The sequence below is a fragment of the Mustela nigripes genome, chromosome 1, assembly GCF_022355385.1.
Source record: "Mustela nigripes isolate SB6536 chromosome 1, MUSNIG.SB6536, whole genome shotgun sequence".
In the NCBI taxonomy this organism is placed as follows: Eukaryota; Metazoa; Chordata; class Mammalia; order Carnivora; family Mustelidae; genus Mustela; species Mustela nigripes.
The window spans coordinates 58,292,645-58,309,440 of NC_081557.1; positions in this window are offsets into that span (position 1 = coordinate 58,292,645).

The following is a 16,796-nucleotide window of genomic DNA, read 5'->3' on the forward strand; positions in this document are numbered from 1 at the left end:
ATTCCTGTGTGTGTGTGTGTGTGTGTGTGTGTGTGTGTGTATCACATCTCTTTATCCATTCATCTATCCATGGATGCTTGGGTTGCTTCCATATCTTAGTTACTGTAAATAAGGCTGCAATAAACAAAGTGGTGCATATATCTTTTCAAATTAGTGTTTTCATTTTCTTTGGGTAAATAGCTTAGTAGTGGAATTACTGGATCATATGGTGTTTCTACTTTTCTTTCTTTTTAAAAAAATTTATTTACTTATTTGAGAGAGAAGGAGAGAGTGCACACAAGTGGGAGGGGGTGGAGAGGGAGAGAGAGAATCTCAAGTAGACTCCCTGCTGAGCATGGAGCCCCATGCAAGGCTTGATCCCACGATACAAGATCATGACCTAAGCCAAAACCAAGAGTTGGATGCTCAACTGACTGAGACACGCAGGCACCCCAGTACTTTTCATTTTCTGAAGAACCTGTCCATATTGTCTTCCACAGTGGCTGTAAAAGTTTGTACTTCCACCAATAGTGCAGGAGGATTACTTTTTCTCCACATCCTCACCAACCCTTGTTTCTTGTGTTTTTGAGTTTAGTCATTCTGACTGGTATAAGGTGGTATCTCATTGTGGTTTTGATTTGCATTTCTCTGATAGCGAATGATGTTGAACATCTTTTCATTTGTCTGTTGGCTATCTGAATGTCTTCCTTGGAAAAATGTCCATTTATGTCCTCTGCCAACTTATCTATTTTCTATGAAACTGTTTGAACCATTCAAGATCACATTTATGTGTATTTTCTGGGAACTCTTATCATACTTGGAGTCACTTAGATTAGTTCATATTATTTTTGTGTCACAACCAGATTTAAGCTCCTGGAGTTTAAGAACCACATTCTTTTGTACACACTCATGTGCATAACATTCGCTAATACTTGTTTGGCTTACCAGTTGGTTGCTTAATTTGGGGTAGAATGGGGCTGGAGAAAGAGCTTGGGCCGCAGAATCAGGCAGCACTGGGGTCTAATTTTAGCAAAGGCATTTGTTAGTGATAGACTTTGGCAAGACATTTAGCCTCTCTGAATCTCAGTTCTTCTTCTTAAAATGGAGATGAGAACATCTTCCTTTCAAGTTGTTATGATTTAATTAGATAACTTAAGTGAAGTTCCTGGTTATAAAATAAAACTCTTCTGTCTTCCTCCTCCTCTTTCTGAGAGGACTATTGGGAAAGTGATATAATCCTTTGCACCTCTTCACAGCTAAAGTGACCATATATATTTATCTATCTATCTATCCTTCTATCTATTTATTTAGGGGAGTAGGAGGGAGGGGCATAGAGAGAGGAAGGGAGAAAAAAACCTCAAGCAGGCTCTACACCCAGCATGGAACCCAATGCAGGGCTCAACCCCACTACCTCCAAGATCATGACCCGAGCTGAAATCAAGAGTGGGATGCTTAACCAGCTGAATCATCCATGAGCCCCATTTCTTATTTTTTAAAATGAAAAATGTGGATATAAGCTTTAAAAACTTTTTTCCGATTGGTGAACTTCTCCATATAAAAAACATAAAAATTAAAGCCTATCTTGTGACGCCTATAATTACAAGGTTTTAAGCTCCATAAGGGAAAGGACCACATCTTTCTTGCTCAATATTGTAACTTGCTTATCTCATAATAGGTATTCAATAAAAATCTAAGGAAAGAAGGACAACATTGGTAATGAATTTATAGGAAAAAGAAATAGAACAACTCCCAAACATCTTTTTAGAATCTTCAGATATTTGAAACTTGGAGTGTCTCAAAAATTTTGAGTCAGGGATGCCTGCTGGCTCAGTCGGTTAAGCATCTAGTTCTGCTCAGGTCATGATCTCAGGGTCTGGGATCAAGTCCCACATCAGGCTTCTTGCTCTGCAGGGAGCCTGCTTCTCTTTCTGCCTGCCGCTACCCCTGCTTGTGTGTTTTTTCTCTCTCTGAGAAAAAAAATAAATAAAATCTTAAAAAAAAAAATTCTGGGTCAAATCTCTCTACTTCTGACACCATTCTGACTGCCTGTGACACAAACCTGTGGGCTCAGAGGTGTTTGATTCAGGATGACTGGCAGTAAACGTCTGTAGGGAAGCTGTTGCTTCAGACAGATGAGTGGGGCAGCTGGAAGCCGGATAGGTGCAGAAATGGCAGTTGCACACACGGTGAAGTTTAAAAATCCTCAAAGCATTGAGTATTAGATAAGACTCATCAGAATCACTGACTTCTACCTCTGAAAATAATAATATATGTTAATTGAATTTAAATTTAAAAAATGGGAAAAAAAGAAAATAGCCCCTCTTCCCCAAATAAAAAAAATTCCTCAAAATACCTTTTTTGAGAATATCAGGAAAAGTGACACCCACTTAGCCAAATATTCTCTGAAAAAGAGTGAGGCTTTTGGCCAGGCAAGTGTTAGGTAGGGGATAAGTAGCCTCACATTTCTACAGTATTTTCTAGTTTCAAAACACTTTTACACACATTCTGTCACTTGACCTCTACAGCAATTGTGTAGATTAGATAGTTCAGTTCAGTAAACATTTGAGCATTTTCTAGGTCCCGTGTACAGTGCTTGGTACCATAGGACATAAGTATGAGTAAGCCATTATTCTTTCTTTCCAGTAATAATAATACTTACTCTTTATTGGGATCTCCAGACACTTTATTATACAATTTTAAGCTATATCATCTCGTGAATCCTGTGAAATTAGTATTATTTAAAAAAAATTTCTATTTGTTTCAGATATAAAGAAAATGATGCTTAGAGATGTGAATAACTTGTCAAGGTCATATCATTAACAAGTAAGATTAACAAGTAAGCTAATAAGTAGATCAGGGACTCCAACCTGGGTTTACCTGACTCCAGAGCCCCTGTTCTATCAACAAGTTACCAAAGGATCCTAGTAAGTAATTTAACAGTTATGTCCTGCTAGAAATGTGTCTCAAATTCTACATGAAATAAAATAGGATACACGTTAAAATTTTTAAAAAAATTTAAATGGTCCTTGTTAAATAAGAATTCCTTAGACCAGCTTTTTTGGAGAGCCATTTAGTGTTACAGACCAAACTTTAAAATGCTTACCCCTTGAGGCAATTGTCTTAGTAATTATCAAGTGAATCTAAGTAAGCAAATATATGATAATATATTTTTTAAGATTTTATTTATTTATTTGACAGAGAGATAGAGAGCACAAGTAGGCAGAGCAGCAGGCAGAAGGAGAGAAAGAAGCAGGCTCTCTGCTGAGCAGGGAGCCCGATGTGGGGCTCGATCCCAGGACTCTGGAATCATGACCTGAGCCTGGAAGGCAGATGCTTAACGACTGAGCCACCCCGGCGCCCCAAATATATGATAGTACTTTAGGCTGGCTTCCTCCCATGATTGTCCCTGAATAAGGATTTCAGTGTAGATGATTTCTTCGGACAGTGACCCCAAAGTCACTGGTGAGGGCATAGGAAAGAGAGAGGAAAGGGATAGGAGCTATACAGGGTGCAAGATTAAGTAACAAATTACTACTGTGGGCAACTGGGGCTCAATCCTACTCAGGGGGACTATATAGAATTTGCTCAGAGGTGTCTTACCCAAAAAGGTGAGGTAGTTTTCCATAAATTCCCACCCATCATTGGATGGTGAGCTCTTGGGTTATTGCCTGGACCAAACTCTCTTCTCTCACTGAGAAAACCTAAGGCAGAGGAGTCACGGGTGCTTGAAGTAGAAAGAGATCCCCAAGTGTCTGGAAACAGGGAGAACCAAAGGAATATCCATGGGGTGCTGACAGCATCTGTTTTAGTGTATTAATAACATACAAAGGTGTTAATTGAGTCACTTTGTAAAATTGTTAAACACAATGAAAAACATAAGTATACTGAAAAAGAAAAAGATTTTGTTTGTTTGACAGAGAGAGAGAGAGTGCGCAATCAGGAAGAGTGGCAGGCAGAGGGAGAGGGAGAAGCCAGCTCTCCGCTGAGCAGTACCCCTGGTGCAGGGCTCAAACCTTGGACCCTGGGATCATGACCTGAGCTGAAGGCAGATGCTTAATCAAGATTGATTTGATCTATCATCTGTCTATCATCTATCTATCTATCTATCTATCTGACAGAGAGAATGGGTGAGAGAGAGAACCCAAGCAGGGGCGGTGGGAAGGGGGAAGCAGACTTCCTGCCAAGCTGGGAGCCCCATGGAGGGCTTGATCTCAGGACCTTGGGATCATGACCTGAGCTGATGGCAGACACTTAATGACCGAGCCTCCCAGGAGTCCCATCTGTTGAGCTTTTTCAAAGACTTACAACCAGGAGTCCTTAACCTAGTCTGAGAGTCAGAGAAAGCCTCTTTGGGCAAGTGATAGTAGCCCTACATGTGGGGGTTTGGGGAATACTGAGGGGAGCAGTCCAAGCAGAGGATGGCATTGCTAAAGTCCTGAGAAAACAAGAGGCTTGGAGCTTTGCTTAAGTGGCTCAAATATAGAGAACCAGGGCAGACTGGCTTCCTGAGGCTCAGGGGCAGACATGCACTAGAGGATTAGGGACTTGATCCTGGGGGCAATCAGAAGCTTGGAAGGGTTTAAGTTTTTGTAGCAGATGTTTAGAAGGATGGCTCTGGCTGTAGAATAGAGGAAGTAGGAACCTACACCATACTGCTTGGCCTCTAAGGTCTTTGGTAAAGTGAAGAAGGTCAGGCTGTCAAGAATGTATTCCAAGAGTTCTAACAGGGTGATTATTGTGGTATTAAAAAAACAAAACAAAACAAAAAACAAAAACAGAGGCGCCTCGCCTGGGTGGCTCAGTGGGTTAAAACCTCTGCCTTCAGCTCAGGTCATGATCCCAGGATCCTGGGATCGAGCCCCTCATCAGGATCACTGCTCAGCAGGGAGCCGGGTGCCTGCCTCTCTGCCTACTTGTGATCTCTGTCTGTCAAATAAATAAATAAAATCTTTAAAAAAATGATAAATTCATTTCAAATCATCAGAGATACTTTTAGTTTTTATTACCTGGTTTGACAAAGGACTTTATTAATGCAAAGTTTTAATTGTCCAAGAATTGCTTTGTACATTGAAAAGACTTTTTATCAGTATTGAAGCTTTTAAAAATCAATATTCAATATGTTAAGATGACAATTAAAGAAACTTGGTATTCATTATGTCTTAAACTTAAAATAACAAATTCAATTATTTTATTTATACACCTAAAAAATGTTACAAATTGCCTGATTAATGTTCAAACAACTCCACTAGAGTAAATAAATCTTCATCAGACTACAAACGCTATTTACAACATAGTTAATTGGATTTCTTCAAACTTTTAAACTGCATTTGTAAACTCAATACATTCTATTTTCTTTTAATCACTTTATTGTTTTTTTAAAGATTTTATTTATTTATTTGACAGGCAGAGATTACAAGTAGGCTGAGAGGCAGGCAGAGAGAGAGGAGGAAGCCGGCTCCCCGCTGAGCAGAGAGCCCGATGCGGGGCTCGATCCCAGGACCCTCAGAGGCTTTAACCCACTGAGCCACGCAGGCACCCCCTTTTAATCACTTTAAATGCTTGATCTCATAAGCAAAACTTTTCCAAGTTCCTGAGTTCTTTTAAATATTGCAATAATATTTATAAACAGTAAATTGTTTTGTAAGTCTAAAATCAATTACTCAATTACATTTTTTTTTTTTTTAAGTAGGCTATGTGCCCAGTGTGGAGTCCAATACAGGTTTTGAACCCATGACCCTGAGATCCAGACCTGAGTTGAGATCAAGAGTCTGAGCTTAACTGACTGAGTCACCCAGGGTCTCCTCAATTATATTTTTGTTTCAAAATTATAAAGTTATATGTCAGACTCTCTAACAAACTAAATTCTCTAAAGTTACAAATAGTTCCTTTTTTTTTTTTTTTTTGAAGATTTAGTTATTTATTAGAGAGAGAGAGAGAACACATGCCAAGGAGGAGCAGAAGGAGAGAGAGAATCTCTAGCAGGCTCCCCGATCATTCCAAGAGCCCGGCATGGGGCTTGATCCATGACCCTGGGATCATGATCTAAGCCAAGATCAAGAATCAGATGCTTAACTGACTGAGTCACCCGGGTGCTCCACAAATAGTATCTTTTAAAAGTGACTTACTTAAACTGATGTAATAGTCAATTTCTTTAAATAATACTATTCATCTCAAAACAATGAGAGTTCTTTAGTGTATCATAAAAGGTATAAAGAATATTATCTGAGGCATAGTGTTACAGTTCTGGTTCAGAGGCAGTTGTTCTTAGAAAAGGCTTTGGGGGTACCTGGGTGTTTCAGTCGATTAAGCATCTGCCTTCTGCTCACGTCATGATCCCAGGATCCTAGGATTGAGCCCCAAGTTGTTTTTCCCTGCTCAGTGGGGAGCCTGCTTCTCCCTCTGCCTGCCACTCCCTCTGCTTGTGCTCTCTCTCTCTGACAAATAAATAAATAAATTCTTAAAAGAAAAGAAAAGGTTTCAGTGGTTGAGGCCTTTGATTTGTTGCAGGGAGAGTAAAAATATTTTAAGGATGGTAATAATCAAACCATATTAAAGGTCTTACAATCAGAATTTTTCTTTGATTTAAAATGAAGTAAATAAACAGAAGCATATGAGAACGTTGGCTCCTCCGAGATCATAGGGCAGCTGAATTTCCTGGATTAATCTGTAAACACAAAAAAATATTTAAAATAAATACAGTTATTTGTTTGTTTGTAGTAGAACTCTCTCTGAAATATTCTGGATGGCAAAGGTGTATACAAGGTCATGAGTCCTAAATAGGGTGCATTCACAGACTTTTGGCATAAAGTAAAGTATTTATTAACATAAAGAGAATGAAACAAATCTTCTGAGAAAGTGATTTACTTTAGAGCTGGCATGTTAATATGTTGCTGATGGGATCAAGGTGTCTATCATCTGTACCAAACTATCTCACATATTGAATCAAGGGACTAGGAAATAATGGCCAGAAATTTACTGAGCTACATTTTTAAAATGTATTTGATAATATAGCCACCTGGCATTTATTGGGTTAAAGCCTCTGCCTTCTGTTAGGGTCCTGGGATTGAGCCCCGCATTGGCTCTCTGCTCAGCAGGGAGCCTGCTTCCTCCTTCTCTCTCTCTGGCTGCCTCTCTGCCTACTTGTGATCTCTGCCTGTCAAACAAATAAAATAAATAAATAAATAAATAAATAAATAATAAAAATCTTAAAAAAATTTTTTTTGCTTAATTTTTTTATTATGTTCAGTAAGCCAGCATATAGTACATCATTAATTTTTGATGTAATGTTCAATGATTCATTTTTTGTGCATTTAACTTTATATTTTTTCTTTTATTTCTGGAACTTCCATTTCTTAGAGATTCATTTCTCTGTTAAGATCTTTTATCTTTTCTTTTATTTTGTTCTTTTTTCTCCTCAAAATTTTTTTTTTATTTATAATAGCTAGACAGGCATACCTCAGATATTGCGGGGTCAGGTTCAGACACTATAATAAAGCAAATATTGCAATAATGTGAGTCAAATGAATTTTTGGTTTCCCAGGGCATTTAAAAGTTATGTTTATACAGTATAGTGTAAGTTAAGTGTGCAATAGCATTGCACAATAGCAAAACTTAATAGTGTGCAATAGCATTATGTCCAAAAAATGTATATACCTTATTTTAAAAATAACTTTATTGCTAAAAAGTGCTAACCATCATCTAACCTTTCAGTGACTCATAATTATGAGTCACAGACCAACATAACAAATCTAATAATAACAAAAATGTTTGAAGTATTGTGAGAATTACCAAAAGACAGAGACATTAAGTAAGCAAATGCTGTTGGAAAATTGTCCCTAATAACTTTGCCCAAAACAGAGTTGCCATGAACTTTGAATTTGTTCAGAAGATACGATCTGTGAAGTACACTGAAGTGAAGTGCAATAAAGCGGGGCATACCTGGATTAAAACCCCTTTATTTTATTTTATTATTTTTTAAAGATTTTATTTATTTATTTGACAGAGAGTGAGAGAGATCACAAGTAGGTAGAGCAGCAGGCAGAGAGAGAGGGGGAAGCAGGTTCCCTGATGAGCAGAGAGCCTGATGCGGGGCTCAATCCCAGGACCCTGAGATCATGACTTGAGCTGAAGGCAGAGGCTTCACCCACTGAGCCGCCCAGGTGCCCCTAAAGCCCCTTTATTTTGAATTTTGAATTGGGTCATCTTTGTATCTGTTCCCATTGACTTTCTTTCTCTTATTTTGGGGTCACCATTGCCCTGCTTCTTTTCAAGCTTTTTAGTTTTTAATGTTATAGTTTTAATGTTTTAGATTAGTTTTTAGTTTTGACGTCAGCTATTGTTTAAAAAAAGCCATAGAGATTGGAATATGTATTACCTCCCTGTCCTTTCATCTGTTAGGCCTCTAGGATGAGTTGCTGATCACTTTGGTCTAATCAATATTTAAGGTGGAAAAAAAAGTAGCTGAGGTGGTCAGGAATGGGTTACATCTTTAATTAGTTTTGTCTTGAGGGAAAGATAGATTCTGTGTATACTAGAGGATTCTTCTAGTAGCATGTTGGTACTTAAATACCACAAGACCCTGTCTTTGCCATCTAGCCCAGGCTAGCCTTCAGTTGCACGCTTTGTCACACACACAGTGAAAATCTTCCTGCTGGATATTCTTGTCTTTCATGACAACCTAGTGTGTGGTGGCAAAGGCAACTTGAGCTTCTCTACTCAGCAAGGTTGGAAACTGAGGACCCAGGCAGGCCAGAACAAAGTGGCAGCTCATACTGGCCACAAATCACTAATATAGCCACTATCTTCGTTCCCTCTTCCCCAAATAAATACCAAATATGTATAGATTATTCCAAAAGTGTTTGATTTACTTCATTGTCTCTATGTTTACCACCTTAGTTCAGCAGGATAGCATGTTTTATGGAGCAGAGATGTTGTATCTTGGGCTGCATATACCCAGAGTCCTTATTCTTGAAACATGAAGGAGCTTATTGAGCTCTTTAAAAATTACATGATTGAGGGTATCTGGGTGGCTCTGTCGGTCGAGCCTCTGACTCTTAATTTTGTCTCAGGTCATGATCTTGGGATTGAGCTCTGTGCTGGCCTCTATGCCTGGCTTACAGAGTCTGCTTAGAATTCTCTCTCCCTCTTCCTCCCCCTCTGCTGCTCCCCTTGGCTCACACTCATTTTCTCTCTATCAAATAACTAACTAAATAAAATTTTTAAAATTATATGATAGATTGAATTATTGTTCCCAATACTTCATGACCTTCTTATATTGGAATTCCACATTCAAGTCTTTGTCATATAACTTTTTGGTGTCTCCCACTAGAGAAGGCAGAGGACATTTCTTCTCACCCCAACTAAAGACATGCTTGGCCTTTTAACTTGTTTTAGTCAACGAGATGTGGGCCAAAGTAATGAGTGTGCCAGTTCCGGGCCAAAAACCTCAAGAGGCATCTTATGTTTCTGCTTACTCTCCTGGACTCCAGTTACTCCATGAGAAGAACATGTCCCAGGTAGCCACTGGTCCAAGGAGATAAGAGGAGATAAGAAGGGCAGGCTTGTACCCAACCAGCAGTCTGGAGTCCAGCCTAACTGATTCTGCTCTAGCCCACAGACCTGTGGAAGAGGAAATACATATTTGTTGCTAAAAGCCCCTGTGAACGGGCACCTTGGTGGTTCAGTGGCTTAGACTCTTGATTTCAGCTCAGATCTCAGGGTTGTGAAATCGAGTCCCCTATTGGGCTCTGCACTCAGCAAGGAGTCTGCTTGAAATTCTCTCTTTTCCTCTCCCTCTGCCCCTCTCTCCTGTGCTCTCTCTCTAAAATAAATAAACACAGCTTTGAAAATAAAATAAAAGCCCCCGAGAGTTTAAAGTTGATTGATACGTGGCAAAACTGTTTCAAACCCATGGTTAATATTAGACATTTTCATAAAGTTTAATGCTGATTTGGCTCTATGACATTTTCTAATTTGTCTTAAAGGTTTTTTTGTGGATCAGATTGCTCATCTATTTGCTGTACAATTGAACTGGATATTATTTTCAGACACTTGTTTGCTTATCTCTATGGTTGTTATGGTCATTCTAATAACAAATTTAAAATAACCACAATTGGGGCACCTGGATGGCTCAGTTGGTTAGGCTTTCAACTCTTGGTTTTGGCTCAGGTCATGATCTTACGGTTGTGAGATTGAGCCCCACATCAGGCTCTGTGCTCATCCTGGAGTCTGCTTAAGATTCATTTCCCCTCCTTTTCCCTCGCCCTTATCCTCCTGCTGCTCACACGTGCTCTTGCTCTCTCCCAAAGAAATAAACAAGATTTTAAAAAATAATAATAAAAATAAAATAACTACAATTATCAGGATGTTTAGATTTTGTGGATTTAATTCTAAATCAGTTTAATAAGAGTGTATATATTCAGAATAAAAGATTTTCAGTTGTTTTGCATTTTTCTGGTTGGTAAAGCTTTTAAAATAATTATTTTACCTCAGAATAGAAAGGCACTATGGATAATTTATTAAGCATCTGTCAGGCACTGCGAGAAGTATATATATTATCTTCTCCTTTAAAAACAAATTTTCGTTTTTGATAGTTGATATTTAAAAAAAAGATTCTATTTATTTATTTTGAGAGAGAAAGAGAGAGAGAGAGGGCACAAGCGGTGGGGAGGGACAGAGGGAGAGGGAGAAGAAGACTCCTCGCTGAGGAGGGAGCCCAACCTGGGGCTTGATCCCAGGACCCCAGGATCATGACCTGAGCCACACAGGTCCCCTTAGTTAATACTTTCATAAGGTAGAAAGTTCAAAAGGCAAAAAAGCAAATGAAATAAAAACCTTCCTTCTTACCCTGTTTTCCAGGCTGCACATCTAGAGGCAATTTACCAGTAGTTTTTCTTTCTTTCTTTTTTTTTTTTTACATTACTCTTTCAGTGATACTATTTGCACATATAAACATAATATGTATTTATATGTATGGATAGTTTCTGCTTCCCTGAATTTTTAAAATGAATGCACTGTTATTATACTTCTACAGGGTTCTGTACCTTGCTTTTATTTGTTTCTTTTTCACTTAACAATGTGTCTTAGAGATTGTTCTACAGCAACACATAAAGTGCTTCCTTATTCTTTTAAAAAGCCATGTAATATTCCCATGCAGTGGTTCTCAAAATGATAGGAGGGTGTTGAGGTAGAAATTATGTTTATAATAACACCAAAATGTTATTTTCTTTTTTTACTCTCACCAGAGTGCAGTGGAGTTTTCCAGAGCCTACATGTCCTGTGGTATTGCAACAAAATGAACGCAGAAGTAGACATAAAAATCCAGCTGTTTTCTATTAACCCAGGCATTAAAGAGATTTGCAAAAATACAAACCATGCCACTTTTCTTATTGATTTTTTGTGTGTTGGAAAATGGAGTTATTTTTAAAAACATGTTGTTTATATTCCATGTAAAGGGCTTATAATTGTTATTTTTATTTTTTTTTTTATTTTTTTTTTATTTTTTATTTTTTATTTTTTTTTTTTTTTAATATTTTATTTATTCATTGGACAGACAGAGATCACAAGTAGGCAGAGAAGCAGGCAGAGAGAGGAGGAAGCAGGCTCCCTGCTGAGCAGAGAGCCCGATGCGGGGCTCGATCCCAGGACCCTGGGATCATGACCTGAGCCGAAGGCAGAGGCTTAACCCACTGAGCCACCCAGGTGCCCCAATATAATTGTTATTTTTAAATGAATTTTTTTTATAATTCCTAAGTTTTAATGTCTAAAATGATAAACACTGATAGATATAATCTGTGAAAACTGTTTGGGATCCTCAATCATTTTTTTAAAATTTTTTTTAAAGATTTTTATTTATTTATTTGACACAGAGATCACAAGTAGGCAGAGAGGCAGGCAGAGAGAGAGGAGGAAGCCGGGTCCCCGCTGAGCAGAGAGCCCAATGTGGGGCTCGATCCCAGGACCCTGAGATCATGACCCGAGCCGCAGGCAGAGGCTTTAACCCACTGAGCCACCCAGGTGCCCCTCCTCAATCATTTTTAAGAGTGTAACATGGGAACGCCTGGGTGGCTCAGTTGGTTGAGCGATGGCTTTCGGCTCAGGTCATGATCCCGGACTTTCAGGACCAAGTCCCGCATCGGGCTTCCAGTTTCTTGGAGAGTCTGCTTCTCCCTCTGACCTTCTCCTCTCTCATGCTCTCTCTCACTCATTCTCTCTCAAATAAATAAATAAAATCTTAAAAAAAAATTTCTAAAATTAAAAAAAAAGAGTGTAACATGGTCCTGAGGCTAAAAAGTTTGAGAAGTGCTGTTCTATTGCACAGATGTACCTTAACTTAACCCATTCCCTTCTAATGGACATTTCTATTATTTTCAATGAGTTGCAACTTCAAGCCATGCCAAAATGAATACTCTTCTAAAATACACATTTTATTTCCCATATGCATGAGTAAATCTGTCTTATGTTCTTAGAAGTGGAATTGCTGGGTCAAATATACCATGGTTAAGTCATGCAAAAGTATATCATCTCACTTCATCCTTGTAATAACCTTAAGAAGTGAGAGTTGTCATTAAGTCCTTTCTTTATAGGAAAATGGGGCCTTAAAGAAGTTAGGTGACTGTCTTATAGCCATCAGGATAAGAAGTTGCTGCAGACAGGACTCCATCAGACTCCATGCTTTAAACCACAATTCTGAGCTAAGGTTTCTCCAAGCAATACCTGTACATACTGAGTTATCTGATAACAGACTCTATTCTTGCCTTGGCCTAAATTATTTTCTGGCACAGAACAGTCTTGGAATTAGATGAACTGGGCCTCTCAAAGCAACAGTCAGTAAGTACCAGAGAAACCCTTAAGTGATAAGAATAAAGCTTTTTATTTTGATTCATAGGAACTTCAGCCACTACACAGTCTGGAAAATGAATTTTAGAAAACGATGCATGTAATTCTTTTTTTTTTTTTTAATTTTATTTATTTATTTGACAGGCAGAGATCACAAGTAGGCAGAGAGGCAGAGAGAGGAGGAAGCAGGCTCCCCGCCAAGCAGAGAGCCCGACGCGGGGCTAGATCCCAGGATCTTGAGATTATGACCCCAGCCGAAGGCAGAGGCCCAACCCATTGAGCCAAGCGCCCCTAATTCATGTAATTCTAAGAGTAAATTTTGTATACAAACGTACTTGTCAAAATAATATAATGTATATCCACTTTACCCCCCCCCCCGCCATGAAATTTACCTGGTACTATAACTACATCATTTTTTCACTTAAACACATAAAAAGAGAACCCTAAGTGTTTTTAAAGAAATGTAATTTAATTTTTACTAAACTTGGCACTGCCAGAATTATCTTTTTGATAAAAACGTCTGGCCATTCCCCCCATAAAAATTCTTTAGTGGGGGTGCCTGGGTGGCTCAGTGGGTTAAAGCCTCTGACTTCAGCTCAGGTCGTGATCTCAGGGTCCTGGGATGGAGCCTTGCATCCGGTTCTCTGCTCTGTGGGGAGCCTGCTTCCCTGTTTCTCTGCCTGCCTCTCTGCCTACTTGTGATCTCTGTCAAATAAATAAACAAAATCTTAAAAAAAAAAATCCTTCAGTGGACTCCCATTTCTTGTACTATAAAGCTCATAAGAGGTTACTTATGATTGGTTCTTATCTTATAAACTCTCCTACACACATTTTGATCTCTTTCGGATTTCAAAGATCTATTTCCTTTGAATAGGATCTTCAAACTGGTGGATATGCAGTGAAGTCAGCGAAATTTCCCTTACACAGGCCATAAAATTTTATATTTATAATATTGTGTTTGTTTTCTCCAAGAATATCTTCCAAATTGTATATGTTTTGAGCCCCCACAAAACCTTGATCTACCTCTGGACTTTGTTTTGTTTTGTCCTTTTCTTCCTTAATTTAGGTACTCCAATTCAGTCCTGTCTGATTTAGACACTTCTTACATGCTCCCAGTCTATATTGCTATCTTTTCACACTGTCTGGTATGACTCTTATCATCCTGTATGGTAATTTTTGGTGTACTTGTTTATCTCACCCAGCAGACTATGAGCTCCTTGACAACAGGGGTCATGCCGAATGAACAAATGCAAAACCAAACAGCTTTTTTGTGAGAAGATCTATCTATACTTTGTTATGAAATAATATTTGGGAGGTTTTCTGTTAGCATTCATTTACTGCATGTGTTTTTGCTTTTTTATCCACAACTGGAAGGAAATGGCAAATGGTTAAGATAAATATATAGGGGCAAAACTTAAATTGAGAAATTATTTCCATTTAATCATATTTTTCTGAAAATGTGTGAAAATATTGCTAAGACTAGCATTGCTGACAAAATAACAATGTTAAGCACCCAAACTATGGACTGGTTTTCATAACACTTGAATTGTCAGTCAGCCTCCCTCCCTGACAATCCCTATCTCTAAACTCTGTAATGTCAAGTCCAACCTCTATTGTAGGTGCTTAGCTAATCCTGTATTTGCCTGTTTGGACCAGAGGAACACAACAGGGACAGCAAGGTGAAATTGAAGCCAGAAGGTCTAGATCAGTCGACAAATATTTACCAAATGTCTACTACATACCAGTTTTATTTTTTAAAAATATTTTATTTTATTTATTTGACAGAGAGAAAGAGAGAGAGAGAGAGAAAACAAGTAGCAGAGAGGCAGGCAGAGGAAGAGGGAGAAGCAGGCTCTCCGCTGAGCAGGGAGCCTGACTTGGGGCTAGATCCCAGGACCTAGGATTAGGCCCTGAGCTGAAGGCGGCTGCTTAACCGGCTAAACCATCCAGGAGCCCCTACATGCCAATTTTAGAGTCTCCTTTAGAGCTAACACCAGAATGACTTCACTCTTGTGATAGTTATCTTCCTAAGTCATAAACCTGAAAAACAGATGTTTCAAACTTCATAGTTTTAGGACTGCTCATGAAAGAATGTCCATGATACCCTGCTTAAAAAAGCAAGTAGCAAACTACATATAAGCATCCTATTTTAGTAAAGATCAAAAATAAAGAGTTATACACATCTTGTTTGTGTGTTCATTGAAAAAAGCATGGAACAATGCACATTAGACTGTGAACGGTAGTTATGTTGTTGCCAAGGAAAGAGAGGGAGAACTTCCATATTTTACTTACATACTTGTATTTGAATTTTTTGGAATAAGTATGAATGACTTTTGCAATCATAAAATGTGTAAACAATAAAGAACGTTTAAATAGGTAGGTGCCTGGGTGGCTCGCTCAGTTAAGAATCTGCCCTTGGCTCAGGTTGTGATCTTGGAGTCCTAGGGTGAGCCTCATGTCAGACTCCCTGCTCAGCTGGGAGTCTGCTTCTCCCTCTCCCTCTGCCCCAGACCCTACTTGTGCTCTATCACTGTCTCAAATAAATAAATATAAATCCTTATTTTTTATAAATAAGGACTTTTAAATTTTATTTTTAAAATAAGGATTTTATTTCTTTATTTTTAATGATTTTATTTATTTATTTGAGAGAGAGTGAGCAAGAGAGAGCACACACAGGGGGAACGGCAGAGGGAGAAGGAGAAGTAGACTCCCCACTGAGTAAGACGACCCACACAGGACTCCATCCCAAGCCCCTGGGATCATGACCAGAGCTGAAGGCCGATGATTAATTGACTGAGCCATTCAGGCACCCCAAAAATCTTTTTTTTTTTTTTTAAAGAATGTTTAAATAGGTAAAATGCTCGTTAATGTTTTTAGTAAGAAGGTATATTATGTATAATGTATAAATATTTTATTTTATTTTTTAAAAGATTTTATTCATTTTTTTGACAGAGAGAGAGATCATAAGTAAGCAGAGAAGCAGGCAGCTGGTGGGGGAGGGGAAGCAGGCCCCCCCCCCCCCCCCCGCTGAGCAGAGAGCTGGATGTGGGGCTCAATCCCAGGACTCTGGGATCATGACCTGAGCCGAAGGCAGAGGCTTAACCCACTGAGCCACCCAGGCACCCCAACATATAAATATTTTTTATATATATACACACACAGAGACATATATACACACACATGTACAGTTGGCACTTGAACAACACAGGTTTGAACTGCGTGGGTCCACTTACAGGTGGATTTTTTACAGTATTATAAGTGTATTTTCTCTTTTTTATGATTTTCTTAACATTTTTTTTCCCTCGAGCTTAGTTTATTGTAAGACTACAGTATGACTACATCTAACAAACTAACATCTAACAAACAAAAGTATGTGTTAATTGACTGTTTATGTAATGGGTAAGGCTTCTGGTCAATAGTGGGCTATTAGTAGTTAAATATATGGGGAGTTAAAGTTATCCGTAGATTTTCCTCCATGTGGGTGGTCAGTGCCCCAACCCCCAAGGTTGCTCACAGGTCAACTGTGTGTGTGTGTGTGTAGATATTATTCCTGCGTATTATTTACACATATGGATTCACATATTAAAGGGGAAATTCCACCTGATGGCAGTGCTAATTAATTATTTACATCAGAAGGTTACTTGATTGCCTAGAACAGAGGTTGTTTTGGGAGGAATTAAATCCTCTTGTAAACATTCTGTGAGCCAACTGACAAGTATAGTTATTTTCCTCAAAAAAATGGAAAGGGTTCATATTTTGTGGAAACACAATAATTAGTGGGTTTGATTTTTGAAAAGAGATCTGGTATACCCACTATTTCCTTGTTCGATGCAGTCCTTTTTCACATTATTCCATGAGATCATAAAATTGGACTATAAACTTCATTAAGGCCTGGCAAAGGGCATACCATGTTCACCATGGCACCTAGCATAGAGAGGGCAGATAACTGGGGCTTAAGGTTGATGCAAAGCGTGTATGCA